The 22,291-nt window shown below is 38.3% G+C and overlaps 1 long non-coding RNA gene across 2 annotated transcripts in view; it reads left to right on the top strand.

Annotated features, from left to right (window-relative positions):
- Positions 1-22,291, top strand: part of LOC140534148 (uncharacterized) — a 182,393-nt gene that overhangs the window by 88,802 nt on the left and 71,300 nt on the right. For both annotated transcript variants that reach the window (XR_011977179.1, XR_011977178.1), the window contains exon 2: positions 14,355-14,410. This is a non-coding gene — a long non-coding RNA (uncharacterized lncRNA). The remainder of the gene's footprint in view (positions 1-14,354; positions 14,411-22,291) is intronic.

Here is a 22,291-nt window from a genome sequence, read left to right as displayed (position 1 = left end):
CAAAATGTAATACAAAAGAAAATGATCTGCTACATTCTGCAATTGAATTCCATAGTTCTTTCTCTGGATGTGGAAGGCATTTTACCTTATAAGACCACTGGGAATTTTTTTAAGTCCTTGCATTGCAATGAAGTTCCAAGTCTATCAGAAAACACTCTCACACACTGTGGTCATTGTTGTGCACAATGTTCTCCTGATTCTGCTCCTTTCACTCAGCATCAGTTCATATAAGTCTTTCCAGGCCTCTTTGAAGTCTTCCTGTTCATCATTTCTTATAGCACAATAGTAGTTCATTACATTCATGTACCATAATTTATTCAACCATTCCCCAATGCTTATCTTTTAAAGGCCTTTACAACCTGGCACCATCCAATCTTTCTAGCCTTACATCACTGGACTTTCTACATTCTAAACTTCAGCCAGAGCCACATTCTTCTCTCTTCTTCACACACAGTATTTCATCTTCCATCTTCATGCTCTTGCATGGACCATCCTGTATACCTGGAATTCAGTCCCTTCTCATCTCTACTTAATAACATTCTTATTTTCCTTCAAAATGTGGTTCAAGTACTACCTTCTTCCTAAAGCCGTTATGATCACCTGATTGCCAATGCCCTCCATAACCATCTTGTATTTATTTTGTGTTTGCCTTGTACATATTTATTTTGTACATGGATGTATATATGTGTGTATGTGTATGTATGTATATATGATTCTCTATACACATATATATACACATGCACACATATACATACACACACAGACACATGTTGCTGCCCCCTGTAGAAAGTAAGTTCCTTAAGAGTAGGAATTGTCTATTTTCATTTGTATCCTCAGTGACTAGAACAGGGTCTAGTTGATATTTAATAATAATTTTATTGATTGATTATTGATGTAAATTATTTAATGTGGTTCATTTCATGCCAATCTTTCCTCAATAATGTCTTGATCTATACAGTCTTTTATTTAGTCTTCTTGTGATCAGTGTCATATATGATGTCTAGCCAGGATTAAGGCTCTGTGATCATAAAACAGAATAAAACCACCTGCTCCTGTATTTGAAGACTAAACTTGTTACTCTGGACTCAGTGCTATGCTCTAAGTAACTGAGATGACCACTAGACCACAACATTGTAGCATCTGTAAAAGTTCTGGGCAACTTCCTCATCATGCTGTGAATAAAAGCCAAGTTATGATCTATTGCAAGTTCTATCAGATGATCCCTTACAACACACAGCTGCAAGAAAGAAATGTCCATGTGCTGATTGAACCATCTATTACCAAGATCAATAGAGGGCTGCCAGAATGCCACGAGACCAGGTGCTACTGAGACATTAATCCTTCTGCTTGATGAATGATCTTTGGTGGCTTTAGGTTCGTGGAGGAGACTTTTCTTTTGTGCTTCTAGTTATGTGCAAGGAATGCTCTAGGCTAATTCAGTTACCATCCAGGACTGAGCTTCTGGTTAATACTCAGTGGTACAAACAACCAGATGGAATCTTTAAGTGTCAGTAATGATGGTCAGTGAATGGATCTCCAAAGCCACCTATTCTGGAAAGGAGTAGGATGTCATTGCTTATTTTCCAACTAGCTCAGAACGATGTAGACCTTCACAGTTACATGTATAGCAACACAGTATTTGGGGCCCAAATCAATGACCAAACTTTTATTATTAACCAATAGATCTGATCAACAATCATTTATTAAGTGGCTACTATGTGCCAGTACTGCTCTTCTTCCCCCACCCCAACCCTTAAGGACAGTGATTCATCTAAGTCAACAAGTCAAGTCAGCAAGCATTAATTAATAGTTGCTATTTGCCAGGCATGGTATTAAGCACTGAAGATTTCAAACAGGAAAAAGTTAGTGAATATAATGGGCACTTAAATCTTTATTGATTGGATTGATTAATTAATGATACCTAGAGGTTAAGTAACTTGTTCAAAGTCACATTAATAGCAGATCTGGGACTTGAAACCAGGTTTTCTGATTCTCTAAATTCTTGTTCTCCTATGTCATGTTTCTTCCCCAAGGACTAATCATTTAGTTCAATCCCTACTAAAATCATATATATTGTCTATCATATCCCAACAGGTAGTCACCCATTCTCTCCTTAAAGACCTTTGGTTATAGGAAACATTGCCTCCCAAAGCAGTTCATGTCATTTTATTTATTCATACATTATTAGAAACTTTTATCAGTTATTACATCCAGCCATGATTTGCTTTTCTGTAACTTATACCTATTGTTTCTAGCTTTACTCTCTGACAATTTTTAAATTGTTTCTCCTGGGTCTATTTTCGAGGTCAGTTGTTTTTCCAATGAGATATTCACATTATCTTCTATTTTTTCATTCTTTTGCTTTTGTTTTGTAATTTCTTGGTTTAGCTTCCATCTGCTCCATTCTAATTTTTAAAGAACTATTTTCTTCAGTGAGCTTTTGAACTCCTTTTCCATTTGGCTAATTCTGCTTTTTAAGATGGCTTTTTGAACCTCTTTTGCCAATTGAGTTAGCCTATTTTTCAAAGCGTTATTTTCTTCAGCATTTTTTGGGTCTCCTTTAGTAAGCTGTTGACTTTTTATGATTTTCTTGCATTGCTCTCATTTCTCTTCCCAATTTTCCTCCCCCTCTATTACTTGGTTTTCAAAATTTTTTTGAGCTCTTCCATGGACTGAGACCACTGCATATTTATTTCAGAGGTTTTGGACACAGGAGCCTTGACTTCCTCTGATGTTATGCTTTGTTCTTCCTCATCTGAAAGGATGGAAGAAAATACCTGTTGAGCAAGAAAGTAATCTTCTATAGTCTTATTTCTTCTCCCTTTTTGGATATTTTCCCAGTCAGTTACTTGACTTTTGAGTCCTTTGTCAAGAGGAGGGTATACTCCAGGGATCTGTACGTTCTCAGTTCCTCCAAGGTGGCACAATCAAGGGAGAGGAGTTTACTCCTCTCCTGGCCTGCACATTGGTCTGGGAGCAACCAAAAACTTTTCTGCCCAGAATCTGCAATTGGAATTCCCTCACCACAACCACCTCTAGCTCTACCACACCAGAGCTCCTCCTCACCCCAGGGCTGAGCTCAGGGCTGAGATTCAGATCAGTGGCTCAATTCCCCCAGGGGCTCTAGGCAGAGGGCTCCAAAAATGGAAGCTGTGACTGCAATGTCTGTTGCTGGTGGTCCATCTCCTGGGTGAAGAAGCCCTGCCACTCACCTTTGAAGCTGTCTGTGGTATTTGTGGGTTAAGCAATCTGGGAATTGCTGCTGCCCGTGACTCCCTGAAGCCTGTTCTGGGTCCTGTCCCTGCTGGGCTGTGCTCTGTGCTGGGCTGTGCTTCTCACACTGGGCTGCACTCCTCACACTCTCTCCTTCTCCTTCTTCTCCTCTTCCTTGTTTTTCTTCTTCTCCTTCTCTTCCTTCTCCTCCTCATCCTCCTCCTTCTTATTATTATCCTCCTTCTTCTCCTCCTCCTCCTTCTCTTCTTTTTCTTCTTCTTTACATCTCCCTTTGCCTTCTCTCTATTTCTCTGTTTCTCTCTCTCTCTCTCTGTCTCTATCTCTGTCTGTCTCTGTCTTTCTCTGTGGGAGACTGTCTCTGTCTCTCTGTCTCTGTCTGTCTTTATCTTTCTCTCTTAGCCTATGGACAATATGGTAAATGGTTTTAAATCTTGGAATGTTTGCTAGTACCCGGTTTGCCCATGGCAACCAAATTTTATCATCACATCTCTTCCTCCATTTGATCTAACCTGCCTACTGATTAACACTAATGTGTTTTAAGGTTAAAATAATATTACATTATTTAAAATTATATGAACATAATCTGTTTTATCTTTTCTTAGGACTGTTAGCTCTTGGAAAGAAAGGCCAATGTCTTCCCCATATGTTCTTAATATGTCAGTTTTCAAGCTACTTTCATACTTAAATTAAAAACATAATATTTTATTTACTGACATCATCTCTGATAAGCTGTCTATATATTTAGCCTATTTTCAGTATCCAAATTGCTAAAAATTTCTCTAAATGGTGGACTCCATTTCATAGAGTGGTAAACAAAGGAGGAGTTTTATTTTTCTGAGATGACAGAATAATTCAATGGTATCATCAAGTTTTGACTTCTAACTCTATATAAAATATAACACTCCAAAGACCAAACGTGGATATTTTGTTTTTAAATGCTTAAATACATGTTATATATCCAACTGTGTGTTATAATTATTGATATTACTAGATTAGGAAGTAAGCACAATACATTTAAAATATTAATTCAGTTAAATAACAATAATAAACCCATTACAAATTAATGTCAATAACATTTTAATGAAAAATAACTATATTTACCAAAATAAAATCTTGAGGAGTGGCATTGTTTTACACATTTTTTGCAAATCTCTCTAATGTCTATCTTAAGAGAATATAGCTAAATTTTCATATATGCTTTTTCATTCAGTCTCTTGTGATATTTTGGTTGAAGAATATGAAGGAAATCTGACCTCATACTGATATATAGTTGGAAAGTGTAAAGGTAATTTAATAGGCAAATAATGTCTTACTATTTTATGAAAATAGTTTTAATCACAGAGGCCTCCTGAAAGAGTGTCAGGGATCCCCAGGGATCCCTGGACCACACTTTGACAGCCTCAGCTTTAATGCATTTCTGATCTCATCAACACGGATGTTCCTTCCAAACTGTGAAGAATATAACTTATCCATGTGTTCTCATCCTATGTGAGCCCTGACTACATCATCCCATAGACCCTTAAAAGAGAATCGACACAATGTGCTGGATACCTTCTCACAGTCTGTGGTTACCTATACAGCAGCTGAGATTTCCCTTGCTTATCCCTAGTTGTTGATACATTACTGGTTCATCTCCTTTTCTGATCATATGTCACCTGGATTATAAATTTTTTTATACTTCTTGTGCTCACTTTCTGATATCATCAGTCTGTAGATCCAGAATGTACTGGAGACGAAGGATAGATGGTTTCTGAATGTGTCTCATCTCATTTCTCATTCATTTTTTTTGCATAGGTCATATTCTCAACTTATAAAATGAAAAAGTAAATACAAGTATTTCCATGGGGGAAAATGATATTGAAGTATTTAAAGAGAATTGGTCAGCTCTATTCCTTTTACAATTCAAAAGAATTCTAGTGTAAGAACACTAGAATACTCCAGTGGAGTTTTCAGATTAATACTGAGGGTGAATGTTTTGCCTAAATAAAACAGTAGGTACAAAGAGTGCCCAGTGCTATCTCTGCTCCCCATTTTGTTTCCATATGAAATGGTTATAATCATTTTTAAAAATTGTTTTCTAATAACAGCTGGCAAACAGGAAATAATTTCAGATCTAAATAAAGATGAATAGAAAGGATTATACTGATGAGTATACTGATAACAAATAATAATATGTCCTTAGGGGGGACATAATTTAAAAATTAAGCTGATGAATAAATATTGTGCTCAGTGTAGCTGAATGGCTTGTTTCAATTTCTTTAAAGAAAGGTTTGGGCAAATTTATCAGCAGGGGGCATTGATGCTCTGTCGAAAGCCCTGTACTACTCAGTCACAAGAAAGTGCTATTTGCAACACTGAATGCTTTAAAATGATCAATAAATTATTGAGAGAAACTACTTTCCTGAGAAAATCTGCGTAGAAATGTCATCTATTCTGATGAATCTTTACAAAATGAAAGTACACTGTGTACATATTTGACTCTTTCAAGTAAAATGAAAGATTCCCAGGGCTTTATATGGGGAGGAGGGGCTGATAATGGAGAGGGGAATGTAGATGCATGGATTCAAGGCAGCTGCAGATTCAGCATTTACAAATCACAAGAAAGTAGAATATAGTTGAATTTTCATAGTGGTAAATAGGAATCAGCAACACTCACAGCTCACATTTAACTGTGAAAGGAGCTAAATAAACAGCTTTTTGTGTAATGGAGATATGTTCCAGTACAACATATTCTTCTCCCCTCCTCTGCTTCCCTGGCCTCTGTTCTCCTCTTCTCTCCTATTCTTTGTCTAGAGGGATCACACACATGGTATAATGAAAGGGGTGGAAAAGAAGGGAATGTACTTTGGAAGATTTACTCAAGAGGAGATAAAGAGACAAAGGAGAAAAAAGATGACAGTAGAAAGTCCCCAAAGTAAATCCTACTATCTCCTGCCACATTCCATTTGGACATAATAGAGTAAAAGATGACGTTTCATGGTAAAATAGATTATTTAAAACTAATAAGAAATAGCTGTAAACTATTCTGCCAGTGTAGAATGACAGTTAAGTGCTAGGCAGCAAGCATAATTATTTTATTATATTTTTCATGTTATAGAATGTATTCAAATCTCTTTTCCTCAGTCTAGAAGCTAGGATATTCTGACTTCATGCATAAGGGAGAAAGGTGAACAGCAAATTGGTCATTTGTGGGAATCAAGAGAATGAAGGACCGTTAAGGAGGAAAGCTCTATGGAAAATATTGTATACTTGCCACAGTGCATCTATGGTAGGTGCAAGAAAGCAAAGTTTGTTATTTTGACATTACAATTTCTGCCAGCCTGATGTGTATTTTCTCTCCCCTTTCTACTTATGTGTGTCTTACTTATCCTTTAAAGAACAATGGTCTGATTCTCTATTTTTGCGAGGACATAGTCTCTTTATACAAACACGTGCAGTCTATTGTCATCAAGGCAAGGTGTGTGTATCGAACACCTACAAAGAGTGTGTGTTTCTGGCAATAGACCTCTCTGTCTGCCATGTAGTTGCATGTCTGTATCTATCTTCTATTAAGCCATAGTCTTCAAGTTTCTCTCACATTCCTTTTCCAAGATTCTGGTTGATTTTCAGAATTAAAAGTTGCCCTGTTGCACAAGCTGGTGGAGGGTATATATTTATAAATGAAAATATTAGTTGATCCAGTTCCCAAAAGCTCTTCTTTTTTTCTGGTTCCCACCAGATAGAAGTGATTGCTTCCTCTTTGGAACTCTGATAATGACTTCTTGACATCTTTCCTTGGTCTTTTCACTCTCCATTTTGTATTATAGTCATTTCTGTCTATGCCTTCTGTACCTAAATTTATTGTAAATTCTTTGAGGACAGGGACCAAGACTTGTATCTTTGTATTTTGTTCAGGAGTCAACATGGTACATTAAACTTATTAGGAACTCATTGAATTAGGAGCTATTAATTGAATATATGGCTTGGGGAGGACAAGGAATATAGAAGTGTAGTTCTTAATAATCACAAGGCAAATTGATTTATCTAATTGTGGCCCAGCCATTTAAAATCCAGTCCTTCTCTACCACTGTAAAGACTCTGGGAAGTATCTCAGTTTAGCTCATATATGTCAACCATTTCTACTAATGGAAAACCTTTTTATCTCACTTAGAACATGAAAATATTAATAACTTTTCTGTTATCTTTCTCTGTGAGATACTTTTACCTTAATACCTGTCATTAACATTATGGGATGTTCTGGTTTCTTTCTTAAATTCCAGTTTTCTAGCCTTTTAAAAATCCAACTCAACAAACATTTATCAAGCACCTGTTATATGCATTGTGCTAAGTGCTGGTGATACAAGGAAAAAAATGTGCTTGACATTTTCCTGTTTGAGAGAAAGGAGAGGTGCAGGTGTGAATGTTCTGATTTTACCCCCTTATATTAATGTCCATCTAACCAGTATATCCAGCCTAGTGTCCCTCTCAAAGTAAAAAAATATTTAGGTTGGGTTAATTCCTCAGAGAAGTGTGGCATAGTAGATAAAGAACTAGCCTGAAAACCAAGAACATCTGGGGTGCTAGTCCAACTTCTGATAAACACTGGCTGTGTGACCCTGGAGGCAAATTACTGAACTTCTCAGTGTTCTAGGGAACTCTCTAAGACTAAAGTGTTGACTTGCATTGATTGAGGTATTTCATGTTCCCAGGAGTGTCTCATACCACTGAAGTGGCAAGTCCAGGGCCTATCCCTAAATCCTTAAAGTTGGCCAAGTGAACTTCTTTGACTTCAGGTCACTGGGAATCAAGAGGAATGCTTCCAGAGAATGAAGGAGGAGAGAGTCTATGATGTCTAAAGACCTTCATGATGCCTCCCCAAGATTCTTTAGTGAGTCACCATCAGTATCCCCAAAGTAGAAGTATATGTCCTATATAACCCTAAATGCATGTTACATTAAAGTGATTAAATAATTTTCTATTAATTCACACAGCATTTTGGTAAAACTATCAACAACAAATCCAACCAGATAAACATTTATAAAGTAACTACGTCATTAGGGCAAGACTGTCTAATAGCTCACTGGGGATATAAAGATAAAACCCAACAACAATCCCTCCCATTAAAGCACTGACAGTTTACCAGGCCTGGGTAGCTAAGGGAACACTGAGTAGGAAAGCCATAAGAAGAACATAGATATGTAAAATACAAAGCAGAGCATGATGGAGGGAAAGGGTAGATCCGGACAAAATATTCTAGGAAAACGCTAGAAGGGAGGGAAAAGACATTTAAGGCTCCAGTTGAGGCACTGTAACAGGCACAGGCAATGCAAAGAAATTCTAGAATGTTAGAGCTGGAAAAGATCTAAGAGATCTTCTAGTCTACCAAATCTTAGGGGCAGCTAGGTGACCCAGTGGATAGTATGTTGAGCCTGGAGTCAGGAAGACCTGAGTTCAAATTCAACTTCGGACCCTCACTAGCTGTGTGACCCTGGTCAAGTCACTTAACTTCTGCTTGCCTCAGGTTCCTCATCTGTAAAGTGGGGGTAATGATAGTACCTTACTCCCAGGACTGTAGTGAGGACCAAATGAGATAATATTTGTAAAGTGCTTAGCACAGTGCCTTGCATATATTTACTATCTCGTTTCATGGTGTTGGGGGTTGGAGAACTGAGGTCCAGAGAGGTGAAGCATTTTTCCTAAGGAAATACCAATATTAAATGGCAGATCTATGAAGCTATAAGCCAGCCTCAGTACCCTCAAGGAACTGCCACTCTAGGTGGGGAGAGAGGACATTTATATAAATGTTGGGTATCCATGCCAGACAGCTTGTGCTAAGTACCGAACAACTGGTGCAATCAAAGATGCTTTGAAAGTTTCTATTAAATATTCAAGGGTTTTGCTTTTGCAGACATTTTATTCCAAAGTTTCTTATCTATTGACTTCTCAGCTGGTGAGAACATGAAGCATAATTGGCGATTTTACAATTCTTTGGGAAATAGATATGTTTTGCAGCTATTCGCTGTCTCTACTCTTTTGATTCCTTATAATCTTAACCTTTTTGTGGACATTATTATGTCTTCCTCACAATAAAATAAAGCAACTTAGATCCAACCTTATTTCTTAGAAGAGGAGAGATTTTGGCAAATTAATTAGAAGAAACTGAACCTTTTGCATGGATAGCCACAATTTCTAAATAGGTTCCCTCCCCATACCCTTGCTTTGTTGAATGAATCCTGGTTTTATTTTTGAATGAGTGGAAATAGTCTTGGCATCTCTGTATTTTCCTTTTTTGTTTTTAATGATCCCTCCAATCTATGTAATTTCTTTAGAGATGACTGGGTTGTTTCCAGGAGAGGGAGGGTGGATGAGATGTATGCTCTGCATCTATAATGATCTCTGACAGATTGACATGGAGCATTGATTTTTACAGCAGCAGCCAAAATTACAGTAATTAGAGGAAATATCTACATCTTTATAAACAGAGAGTTAAGTGATTCAAAGGGAACTTAATAAGAACTTACAGGAGAAAATGCACTTTTGCCATTCAGTATTATACATTAATTAAAGTTAGGAGGTGATAGCTAAATTAACTCTGGGATTCAGTCACTTGGCAAGGCATTGAAGTCAGGGAAGCAGCTCTCTATAGACAAAATTGATGTTAGATGTGAACTTATTGTTTGCAGATCAAGAAATTAGTGAGCATTTTTGGAATGGGGGGAAGAAAACAGCCCCTTTCACCTACCAAATTATTTTGACATAATAAATGATGTATTACTCCAATGCTTCAGACTACTGGTTGTTCAGCTGTTTTCACTGGTGTCTGACCCCACTTCATTACCCCACTTGGGGTTTTCTTGGCAAAGATACTGGAATGGTTTGCCATTTACTTCTTCAGCTTATTTTACAGATGAGGAAACTAAGGCAAACAGGGTTAGGTGATTTGCCCAGTGTCATACAGTGTCTGAGGTCAGATTTGAACTCAGGAAGATGCTTCTTCCAGGCATGGATGTTAATCAGGAGATGCTCTTAAAAGCTGTGACTGAATATTTGCTGTCCAATGACCAGCCTAGCTAAATTTAAAAGGACTTACTACTAGGCAGGCTACAAGGTGCTGAATTTTTCAGCTATAAGAACTCTCAAACACATTATGTTACAGAGAGGGTTATGTTTTGCATCAGTGATGAGAGTACCCATGATCCTCCATGCTCCTCCTTTAGAACAGTTTTATTGCTGCTTTTTCATTCATTTATTTATTTCAGTGTTGTTTTTACTCTTCCCTTGTACCCATCCCATATTTAAGCAAAGCTAGATGACAGAGTGACCATTTCTCATGGTATAGATTGCCTCTTGCATCCATGGTCCCATCCTTTGATTGAGAAAGACTTAAGTTTTCTCAAAGCTTTCACCATATTTGTAGGCTGTTGTAGGGATGAAACCATAGACAGAAGAACCACTGGTCTTCCCTGTGGTGTGAAGGGGCTAAGCTTGGTCACAGCCTAGAAATGAGCCCCACTTACCACAGACACATCATGCAAAAAGTAACTCATGGTTACTGGCAATGGCACAGCATCAACTCACTGCTCATCTCTGGCAAATGTAGTTGTGTATATCATAAACTGCTCACTGTTCAGTTCTTAAGCAATCAAATTCTTCCAGGGCATTTCATTATGACAGTACAGAAGACCACACATTTATGTCTGAATCTAACGTGAATGTTGGTTACTTACTAAATGTAGGCTGCATTCTCCTACCACCTCTCCTCCTTCATCCCTAAGCAGTTTAGCTTTAAGCCTCTTTAGGTCCATTGCAATGTGGTTTGGTTTCCTTCCTAGCCCACAATATTCTGAACAAACTCCACTATATCTTCAGCTATTCTATTTAATCTTCCTGTCACCTTGATTTTAATGAAAGCTGGCTTTCTCCTATGGACTCTAGATCCCTATCAACCCTCTTCTTCAGACATCTCTCCTCTCATTCCTCTGATACACAGTGCCAAAAGGATTGGTGTTCTCTGTGCCCTCCACTCAGCTTACCCCTTTTCAAACCATCTCTATCTATATACCTCAATAACCTATCTTCCTTTGAAGTACATGTAATCCCCTTGTTAACATCCTATCTTCCTCTTCATAGCTGTCAATCTATTGACCTCCAGGTCATTTTCCCAATTCCCTCATTGGCATTAGTATCTGGATAACAGTTTTTCTCTCCATTCTTTTTTCTGCTGTCATCTTTACAGGCTTCATTATTCATGTTGTTAATCCCTCTAATGTCTTTATAACACCGAATTCTTCAACCTTATCACGTTCATTGACTTGTTCAGGGCCACAGTAACTGGTATGTGTTTAAAGTTGAACATTAAAAGTGGATTTTTCTAGCTCTACTGTCTTTATACCATCCAATTCCTCATCTTCATCAATTTTAATGGCCTTCCTCACCCTATTTTAGTTGAACATCAGCAACATGGTCATATTTTAAATGTTGTCTTTTCATTGATTTGGAGCTTTAAGGGACCTTGGAGAAGTCATCTAGCCCAAACCTTTTGTTTTACATATGGGGAAACGGAGACTAGATTCAGTGATTTGCTGATGGTCTTATAATTAGCAAATGCTAGAGTTAGACAGGAAACCTGATGCCTATCTTCCACATCCAGCACTCTTCCTGTTACATCACACCATAATTGACCCTGCACCTCATGTTCAATACTTTGAGGTTATAACGGACTCCTTTCTCTTAATTCTCATATCTAAGTAGCTGCTAAATACTTTTATCCTATGTCTGAAATATCTCTGGATTTTCCCCACCCTCCAACTTTTCACTTTCACTCCCACAACCCTAAGCAGGGACACTCATTCCTATATTCTGGTAGGTTCCTATAAGATTTTCCTCCTTCACTCTCTCTTCCCTCTCAAATCCATGCTACTGGCAGATTAACTTTCTGTTACACATAAGGGGTTGTTGGATCAATTCTCTTGCTCCAAATTATTTTTTATTTTTCTATTGCCTACTAAGGAAGGCTCTGGGTAGCATAGCGGTTAGAATGCTGAGCCTGGAGTCAGGAAGAGAGGAGTTCAAATCCAACCTCAGACACTTACCAGCTATGTGTCCCAGGACCATTCACTTAACCTGTCTCAGTTTCCTCAACCGTAAAATAAGAATAACAATAGCACCTATTTCCCAGGGTTGTTGTGAGGATCAAATGAGAAGCAAATTATTTTTAAAGTGCTGAGCATAGTGCCTGGCCAGAGTAAGTGTTTTAGAAGTGCTATTTGTTGTGGTTTTCATCATTACTTAGTCTCTCACTCTTTATTTCCACCCTGCCTTACAATTTATCTCATATTGCTTTCCTTCATGTAAAATATATTCTATCCAAACTGGATTATTTCAGCTCTTCCATATAATGGGATCTCATTCAGTACCTAGCACCTTATAGTACTCAATGCATAGTAAATACTTCATAAAATTTGCTTACTTTAATTATTGTACATGGCATAGTGGAAAGAATACGTGTTTTAGAATTGGGAAATCTGTCTTTGAGTCCCTGATTTGGAGATACGCTAATCACAGAGGTTTTGCAAAGTTATTGAGCCTCTTTTTGTTTCAGTTTCTTAACCAATAAAATGACTGTAATAACCCAATTGTTCTGAATATACTATAGCCCTCTTCTAAATATGGGATTTTCCCCTGAAACATGATCGCTTTGAAAGGGGAAAAAGATAAATAGCTACAACCTACAAAAGAAAATTAATATTTAAAATATTCACATAGAGTAAACCTATCATTTCCCCCACCTCCATCCCCACCCTGAAAATAAAGATTTCAATTATGTAGACTTAGGGACCCTTGTTAACCACTACTCTGCAGTTCATGTTTTCTGGCCATGATCACCACATTTCCTGATGATTCTACCCTAGGGATGTTCCATTCAGATTTAGTGTAAAAATTATATTGCAAGAGTTGAAAGATGACCTGGTATCAAAATACAAGTTTCTTCCATTTGAATATTGCCCTCTAATATCATACTGTTGGAAGAGATGACACTTCTTCGCTTTTCACTTTTCTGTAATTCTTCCAAAAAAACCAAAACAAAACAAAACAACTTGTGGCCTGAAAATTTGATGTGAGTCAGCAGCCTGGTCCTGGGCTGCACTGAAAAACCTATTTTGCAGGAATAAGTTAATAGTCCCTTTGCAGCTAGGTGGCACAGTGGATAGAGTGCCAAGTCTGCAGTTAGGAAGACTAATCTTCCTGTGTTCAAATCTGGCTTCAGACAACTTACTAGCTATACGGCCATGGGCAAGTCTCTTAACCCTATTTACCTCAGTTTCCTCATCTGTCAAATGAGCTGGAAAAAGAAATGGCAACCCACTCCAGTATCTTTGCCAAGAAAACCCTAAATGGGGTTGTGAAGAGTCAGACATGACTGAAAAGCGACTGAACAAGTTCCTTTGCACTCTGCTCTGGTCGGACCACATTTGAAGCATTATGTTTAGTTCTAGTTACTGTGGCTTAAGAAAAACATTAGTAAGCTGGAGAGTATTCAGTAATGAGCTGTCAAGATGGTGAAGATCCTTGAGTCCATGGTACATCAAGACAAACTGAAAGAAATGGCGATATTTAGCCTGGAAAAGGAGAGAGTTTGTAGGGATGGAGGAAGGGGAATGCAGTAGTTGATTTGTCAGTATTTGAAGGACCATCATATGGCAAAAAAGGATTATATGACTTTAGTGTGGACTCAGAGCACAGAAACAGGAGCAGGGAGTGGGGCGAAGCTGTAAAGAGTTAAATTTAGGCTCATTTTAGAGCTGAGAGGGACCATAGAGTCAATTTATGGCCAGCTGGGGCTGACATTTTAAGACTCCTTTGAGAAGATAAATAGATGCTAACAAGATGTATTAATGGGTTAAATCAGGACTTCCTGTCTTATCCCTTCATTTTACACTTGAGGAAATGGAAGCTTGGAGAAGAGAAGCGGATTGCTCAAGATTATGCAGGTAGTAGATATCAGAAGACAGGTGTTTGAACCCTCCAATCCAAACTGCATACAATCCTGTATATTTGATGTTTATGGACTATTACATAAATGGATAAAATAACTTGTAGTTGAATAGAAGCAAACAATGGACATTTTTCTTTTTCTGTAGGTTCCCTGAAAGTATTTTTTGAGACAATGTCAATAGAAGACAGGATGATGGCGATGGTATGTAACTCATCCTGTTCTCACATGATCTTGATTTCTTTGGTTAAATTTTTATACTGAAATCTTTTTGTCCCATGAAGTCTGAAGATTATAATTATTTGGTGTAGCAACATCTATTAATGATGTTTTTCCTAAGCTTTTAGGCATCAGCATTTTATCTGGGCAACTGGGGACAACTGTTGTATCTGTGATGATGTTCTGATTTCAATATAGTTTATTTGTTGAATTCACAAGGATAGTTTGCAATTTATTATTTGTAGTAGGTAGAATTGATATCGTTAATTTGTTATTTTTGTTGATGCCAAGAGTGGAGCTACTAATTTAGCACCAAACAAGAAGATAATGAATCATCCTTTGTTATACCCATTTCTATTTGGGGGAAGTCAGTGTGCAGAGTGGCAATATTTCACTTTAAAAATGGCTCATAAGAAACATTAAATCTGTCATTAAATCTAAAGACATTTTGACTTAATGACCATTCTTACTTAAGGAAAGATTCATGGTAAAATCCATTCCTTAAATGACCAGTAATGACAGTTCCTTGATAAGGCAGGGAGTCCTGGCTCAACCTACTAAAACATCTTTTTAGCATCCATATGTCTTCTCAGCGGAGTCTTAAAATGTCAGCCCCAGCTGGTCATTGATACTTTAAATGAGCTTGCCAATCACTTTCCCTGCCAAATTACTTAGCCATCAGGATGGTCTCTTGATGAGAAAGAAAGAATATGCCATTTAAAAAATTTGCAGCAAAATAGAGAAGGTCTGGAAACAGATAAAACTGGTTTGAGCAAGGGGGAGAAGAAAATCCAAAGGGAAGAAAAATGAATGCTTTCAGTTGCCTCTCTTACTAAGTGCCAAAATAAAGGCTTGTTTGAAATCAAATTCTAAATACTGTCTTTTAGGATGAGGCCTTGTATTTTACACTTGGTACTTTCATTTACACCACCATTCTTGGTAGTACATATGTTAGTTATGACCAGGGTGGATGATAGATGGGGTGGTGGTATGCAGAGGATAGTATGCCCTGAATTGTGGCAGGAAAGGAATGTAATGTTAGGGGGATAAGAAAGTGGACAGAAATGTCTAAGGGTGATAACCTGGGATTGGTAAGAAATCGGGGACAATCATACTGGTTACTGGAAAACCAAGAAATATAGGCATAGTGAGTCAGTGGCTTGTCACAAAGAAGGAAGACCACTATAGGAAGGGAGTATGCTTCAATGGATGTTAAATTTCTAAGCTGGCCTTCCTTACTTTCAAGTATGATAATTTAAACTGTATTACTGACTCACCTTTTCTGTGGAATGTTGACTACAATCTCAGAATCCATTGATATATTATTTAGGTTTCTCTCTCTCTCTCTCTCTCTCTCTCTCTCTCTCTCTGTCTGTCTCTCTCTCTCTCTCTTTCTCTCTCTTTTTCTCCTGTGCTATCAGAGAGGGTCATCTGGGAAGAGGAGGGATATATTTGGAAATGAAGGTGATATAAAGACAAAATATAAAGCAAATTTTAAAAGATTTTTTTAAAAGGTGCTGGTCAAGGATGATTTCAGAAAAACCTGGATAGATTTAACATAAACTGTTACAGGACCAGGAGAATATTGTATATAATAACCACAATATTATATGATGATCAACAGTGAATGACTCAGCTACTGTCAGCGATATGATAACCCAAGACAATTCCAAAAGACTCATGATGGAAAATTCTGCCCACATCCGAGAAAGAACTGATGGAATCTGAATGTGGATTGAGGCAGAGTAAATTTCACTTTTCTTTTCTTTTTGGTCTGTCTTCTTTTACAACATGACTAATAGGGAAATATGTTTTACATGATAATACATGTAAATTCTATATCAAATTACTTGCTGTCTTATTTCAGGGGAGCAGAGAGAAGGAGAGAAATTAGAATTCAAAAATTTTAAAAATGAATGTTAAAAATTGTCTTTAATGTAACTGGGAAAAATAAAATATTATTTAAAAATGCTTGTTGAATGAATGGAAAGGCTTATGAGTGTGATTTTATGACCTAAAAACTTTATTTGAAGCTTAATGCCATAAGTCTGTGCTGACCCAGAAATGGGCATGGTAATAGTGTGTTCATTTTTTTTAATAATGGGGTCCACCACAACCCTGGGAATTCATTTTCTGTATTTTTGTGGCTAACAAAATTACATATTGACTCCTCATGTCCACATGGATGCTCAAAAGAGAATTGCTCTCATATAACTGTTGTGCTATGTTGGTAGCATAGTTTTGAAATAGATTGATAGAGTGGTCCCTAATGTCATAGCAGACTGCCAAGGAACAGGTACAGCCATATAGCTATATAACCCAGCATGGCTCTGCTGATATCTCTTTTGGCAATGAGGAGAGAGTCTAGTTGACAGAGGGTCTGTCTTTGGCTTTGTCATTTCTCCTACAAATGCTGAACAGGGTGCCAGGCTAAGTTTCTGGAGAAATTCAGGCAAAGAATTCCCATTTTAGTGTTAACTTGCTCCTATGCAGGTAATAAAGGTGTAGGCATAAATCCAAAGATGGCCATCCTACTAAGGTTTCTGTGAGTCTACTATGCCACGAGACTGAAGTATTATTACTGATAAATCAGTACAAATAAATACTAACATTTCAAGGCTGTTGAATTCAGTCAATGAGCAAATCCCCTCTTAAGTAATATGAAGCTTGGACCTTTAATTAATATAAACATACGGGCATAATGCGTGATTCAAGAACTCGTGTCTGAGCTCACAGAGATTGGGTTCAGTCTTTGGGGCCTTCTCAATCATAATGTCCTTTGGTTTGTACTGACCTCCAGGGTGCCCCCTAGATATCAGAAAACTGTCCAGTGGCTCCTTAAGATCCACACTCCTTGTTTTCATTCTAGCCCTGCAAGTGGCAAGGCTTACAAAACACAAAGCAAAAAACTGACTTATTAAAAGGGCAATAACAAAAGAAAACAATCTGGGAATGGTGGCACAAGCCTCTAATCACAGCTCCTGGGCAGAGATTATTGAGGCTGTTAGACCACTTAAGTTTGAATGTCTTGAGCTACAATGAGGCTAAAGCTGACTGGGTGTCCGTGCTAAGGGTGGTGCTAAGGTAATGGAGTCCCCTGAAGTGCAAGGATACCAGGTTGCCTAAGAAAGGGTGAACCAGTCCAGGTTGGAAAAATGAAGAAGGTTAAAGTTCATGTACTGTTCAGCATTGGAATTGCCCTATGCTCTTCCAATATCAGTGACGTAGGAAGACCCATCCAGTCTCAAAAACAAGCAAAACAAGAGAAAACAAAAGAATAGTCGCCTTTGTGATGGGGTTCCCATCCTCCTAAGATGAATGAAGGAAACAAGGAAGGGAGGGAAAGAAGAGGGAAGGAAGGAGAAAATGAAAGAAGGAAAGAAGGAAAAATTTATGAAGCACCTACTATATACCAGATGCTGTGCTAAGTGCTTTATAAGTATTATCTCATTTGGTCCTTATAACACCCCTGGGAGGTAGGTGCTACCATCACCCCCATTTTATAGTTGAGAAAAGTGAGGCAAACAGAGTTAAGTAACTTGACCATGATCACACAGCTATTAAGAGTCTGAGGCCAGATTTAAGCTCAAGTTATCCCAACTACAGGCCTGTGTCACCTAGCTGTATCATTACTGCCAACTCACAGTCTAACTTTTAACAGAGGCTTAATTTCCTTGGTAAAGGATTACTGTTTCCTTGGTTCTTGCCTGTTACTCACTAGGGTTTATTCTTTGTCTTCCTTTTAAAACTATTGCTGCCACCACCGCTAGGTTCCAGCTAAGCTTCTGATCATTGTTCCTTTATAGGAAAGGAGGGTTGATGCCATAGATCGAAGGTTTGACCCCCTTCCTACCAGATACCAGTTCCACAATGAACACATGGAGCAAATAGCTTGATGATCAGTTTTCCACCCACAGCCTCTCCTGGCACTTTGGTTGCTTTCAGCTGTTTGGCTCCTGTACTCTTAGTAACCATCCAGCCCTATTAGGGCCTTACAGCCTTCAGTGGTAATGTAACCCCAAAGACCTGCCTCCAGCCCCATAGAGAGGAAGCATATTCCTGTCCTACAATTTTATATTCTTTCCATTGATTACTGGACTGGCAAAAGTCACATATATCCTTTATACAGTCTCTGATACTCATGCATTTCAGTATCTCATCTCTATGATGCATATATATTATATATATATGTATGTACACATATATATGTGTATGTGTGTACACATACATATAAATGAATTTGAAAACAAGCACAATTTATTCAACAGTTCTTAAAATGAATGAAAATAGGTACTATAATACCTGGAGCATTCTCTTAAACAATCTTTGTTAACAATAAAATTAGTTTCTCTCAGAATGGGAGAACTGGCTTATTTTCTTTACAGGCAATTTATTTTCTTTAAAAAAACAACAGATTCTTTATCCCTTGAAGCTGAAAAGGAGCCATCTCTAGCTCTGTACCATGACTAGCCATGATAACTATGTGGTGAATGGTTGTTGTACAGATATTTCCTGACTGTTGACTGAAATTCTGCCTTTTCTAGGTCCTCTTTCTCAGAAGAGGCTGCTCCACGGATACCATTAATAGTAGTGGAAAAGACAATAATTGCGGTAGTGTCTGTCTCTGACCCTGACACCTCTGTTATAACTGCTGGCCATGATGAGAAATCATTGCTGGTGTCTCACCCAGGAACATCCCAATTTATTCCATAAATCTTTCCCTGGCAATTCTGACACTCCACTCTCACTTCTGCCTTGGAAAGTAGTGGATATTGACAAGGTGGAGAAGTCCGGAGAATGAGGAACTGAGCTGAGAGTAAAGTGATCATGCTTTGGATTGCTCATGAAATGGTAGTCTGATTTGTACTCCTCTTGTCTCTCCCATGGCACGTAACTCAGTGCTTGGCATATAAGTACTCAGCTAATTGACATCCTGGCCTTTGGCTGTGCTGCACAGTGAGCCATTGTTCTGGGCTTCTGTTCAGTTCTGTAGTGAATGGCCTGTGTCAGTCATCCCAAAGGGAATGCAGCTATTTTGGACTGTGGAGTCAGGGTACTTCCAACCTTTCAGAGGTGCCTCATTTCACTCCCTCAAAATTCCGTTGGTTTTCACTTTGGGTATTGTATCAAAGTGATTTTTTTTCACCTAAAATTTTTGCGTTGATATCTTTTGTTTTTATATCACTATCGTTTCTAAATATGTCCATTTGTTTTCACTTATCAAATAAGTCACTATGCCTTATAACCAAGAATAAAAAATGAAAGGGGAAAAAAATCCAGCTGAGCGCTCAAACTAATTGATAATGTCAATGTAATGAATCTCACCATCAAACACTTTGGGAAGAGACTTTTTCAGGGAAGCATCAGCATCTTCTGTTGCTTGTGGGTTTCCCATTAAGGCTTGTTCTCCAGCTACTACTGTTTTCATGACCACCAATGGGCTGGAGGGTGTAGCTTGATAATGAATCCATCATCCAAAGTCCCTCCTGAAATTGTGGCTGCTTTCATTTATTTGGTTTCTGTGTTCTTAGTGAGTCTCATAGTTATGAGGGAGGGGTGTTGGTGTTTTTTGGGTGCCATTTTGTTTCTCCCCCATACAGATTATATATGCCTACATGGGCCTGTTTAAAGGTAATTTACAGAGGCAAGAATAGACATCTATTGCATCTCCTTTCACCCTTCTCCAAAGGAGACTTTGTTTCTTATTGGAAGGGCAAGCAGGAAAGTGGGACAAGAGGTTGGCCACTCTCCTCTCCTCAGAGAGAGGGGGGTGCTGGGCTAGAATTATACCTATTTGTCCCCTTAAATTATTAGTTTAAGGGAAGTCATTTTTAGGTTCAAGATAAGCATCTGGTCATTGTTACTTTGTAGGAAAGGAGCACCAAAACCATGTAAGGTCTGAGTCCCTTCCTACCAGATGCCAGTTCCACAGCAAACACAGGTAGCAAATAGCAAATAAACTCATTTATCCAAGTTAATAGAAAATGGAAATCAGAGAAAGTATATACATAGAGTATATAGTATATATACTACATACAAATCCCTTTAATAAAAGGATTTGTTCTGTGAAGTTTGTATTCGGTCAAAGGGGCACACTTGAGGACTTAGAGGGCTACTTATGGCCTCAAGGCTGCAGGTTCCTTCTATCCCTGTACTAGACAATAGACAGAGTAAATAAGTTCTGTCTTTGGGAGTGGGATAACTCAGTTCAATCAAGAGACAGAGTCTCATATTTTACTCAAGGAAAAATTCTCCAAAGTTTCTAGAAAGCTGAGGATAGGAAGATGACAGAGAATGCTTCATGAATTTCAGTGTTGAATTCTTCCCAGTTTTTCTGCCTTCATAGACATGAACAGAGGTCAGAGTCACATATCTTCTCTCTCAATACCTGCAGCCAGAAGAACCTAGGTCTCTCCCCTCCTCTCCTCTCACCAGTTCTGACCAGCTTTTCATGCAGCCAAGTGCATTGATCTCCACCAATGAGGAGAGTCTTATATAATTGGCCCTTAGAGCCAAGGCTTATGTAGTGTATGTGCCATCCCACAACCACCTCTGCGACAAAGAGATGGAGGTGCATTTTCTCACTTCTTCAGAAATAAGTTTCTACTAATTTGATGGTAAAGGGTTCAAATCCTCCAAGCTCTCCAAGAGTTTTGGTCAAAACTAGGTGAATAAAGTCAATCAGTGGAAAGCTCCAATGGCAGGAGGGAAAACTGTTGGACATAAACTGTAGGAAGCAGGAATATAAGATCTGGGAAAAGCTAATGATTCTGGTGCCCTTTGAAAATAAATAACTTTCTACTTGCTTGGTTATATACCAGGATTGCAACATCAAGTCAACAAGTATTAAGTGATAGCTATGCGACAAGTATCTTGCTAAGCACTGGGGATACAGAGAAAGGCAAAGACAGTTCCTTTTTACAAGGAGCTCACAATTCAATGCAGAGGGGAAACAAGTTGTAAAAAAAGATGTACAAAGTTAAACTTATATGGGATACAATGGAGAGAACGTCAGAAGAGGAAATAGCTTTAAGGAGGACGGGGAAAGGCTACATGCAGAAGGTAGCCTTGAAGGACTGCAGGGAAATCAGAAGGGAGAGTGAGGAGGGACAGGATTCTGGGCATGGAGGACAGCCAGTGACGATACCCAAAGTGGAAAGATGGAATATCTTATTCAAGGAACAGCAAGGAGGCCAGAGTTATATGTTGAAGGCAGTAAGGCATAAAAAGACTAGAAAGACAGCAAGGGCTAGGAGATGAAGGTCTTTAAAAGCTAAACACAAGATTTTATATTTGATTCTGTAGGTTAAAATATGGAGCCACTGATGCTTATTGAATAGGGGAGTGATGTAGTCAGATCTTGGCTTTAGGAGCATCAGTTTGATAGCTGAGTGGAAGATGAAAGAACAAGAGGAAACTTGAGGCAGTCTGGTCAGTCATAATATTATTGTACTAGCCCAGGTGTGAGACATCAACATTGTTGGCAGTGTCAGGGGAGAGAAGGGGGAGCAGGGCACACAAGAAACAAGACTTGGCAACAGATTAGATATGGGGGGTGAGCATAGGGCTAAAGGATGATGTCTAAGTTGTAAACCTGGGGAACTGGGACAATGGTTTGGTCCTTGGCATTAATAGAGAAGTTAGGAAGAGGAGATGTGCTGACCCCCTCCAAAAATGTGTACAGAAATGCTCAAAATATTTAACAGGAAGAAATACAATAAATATCTCCATCTCTGGGAACCTACTGGTTTTTTTTTTAATCTCCTGTTCCCAGTACCTGCTCACATATTTACTGCATTAAAAGCTTCATTGCTCCCAGGGATCTCCTGCTGTTGGGAACATAGATGGGAAAAGAATTTCATTGTA

This window comes from Notamacropus eugenii, chromosome 1 (assembly GCF_028372415.1).
Source record: "Notamacropus eugenii isolate mMacEug1 chromosome 1, mMacEug1.pri_v2, whole genome shotgun sequence".
In the NCBI taxonomy this organism is placed as follows: Eukaryota; Metazoa; Chordata; class Mammalia; order Diprotodontia; family Macropodidae; genus Notamacropus; species Notamacropus eugenii.
The sequence above is the reverse complement of the archived record's forward strand: the minus strand, read 5'-3'. Positions and strand labels throughout refer to the sequence as shown.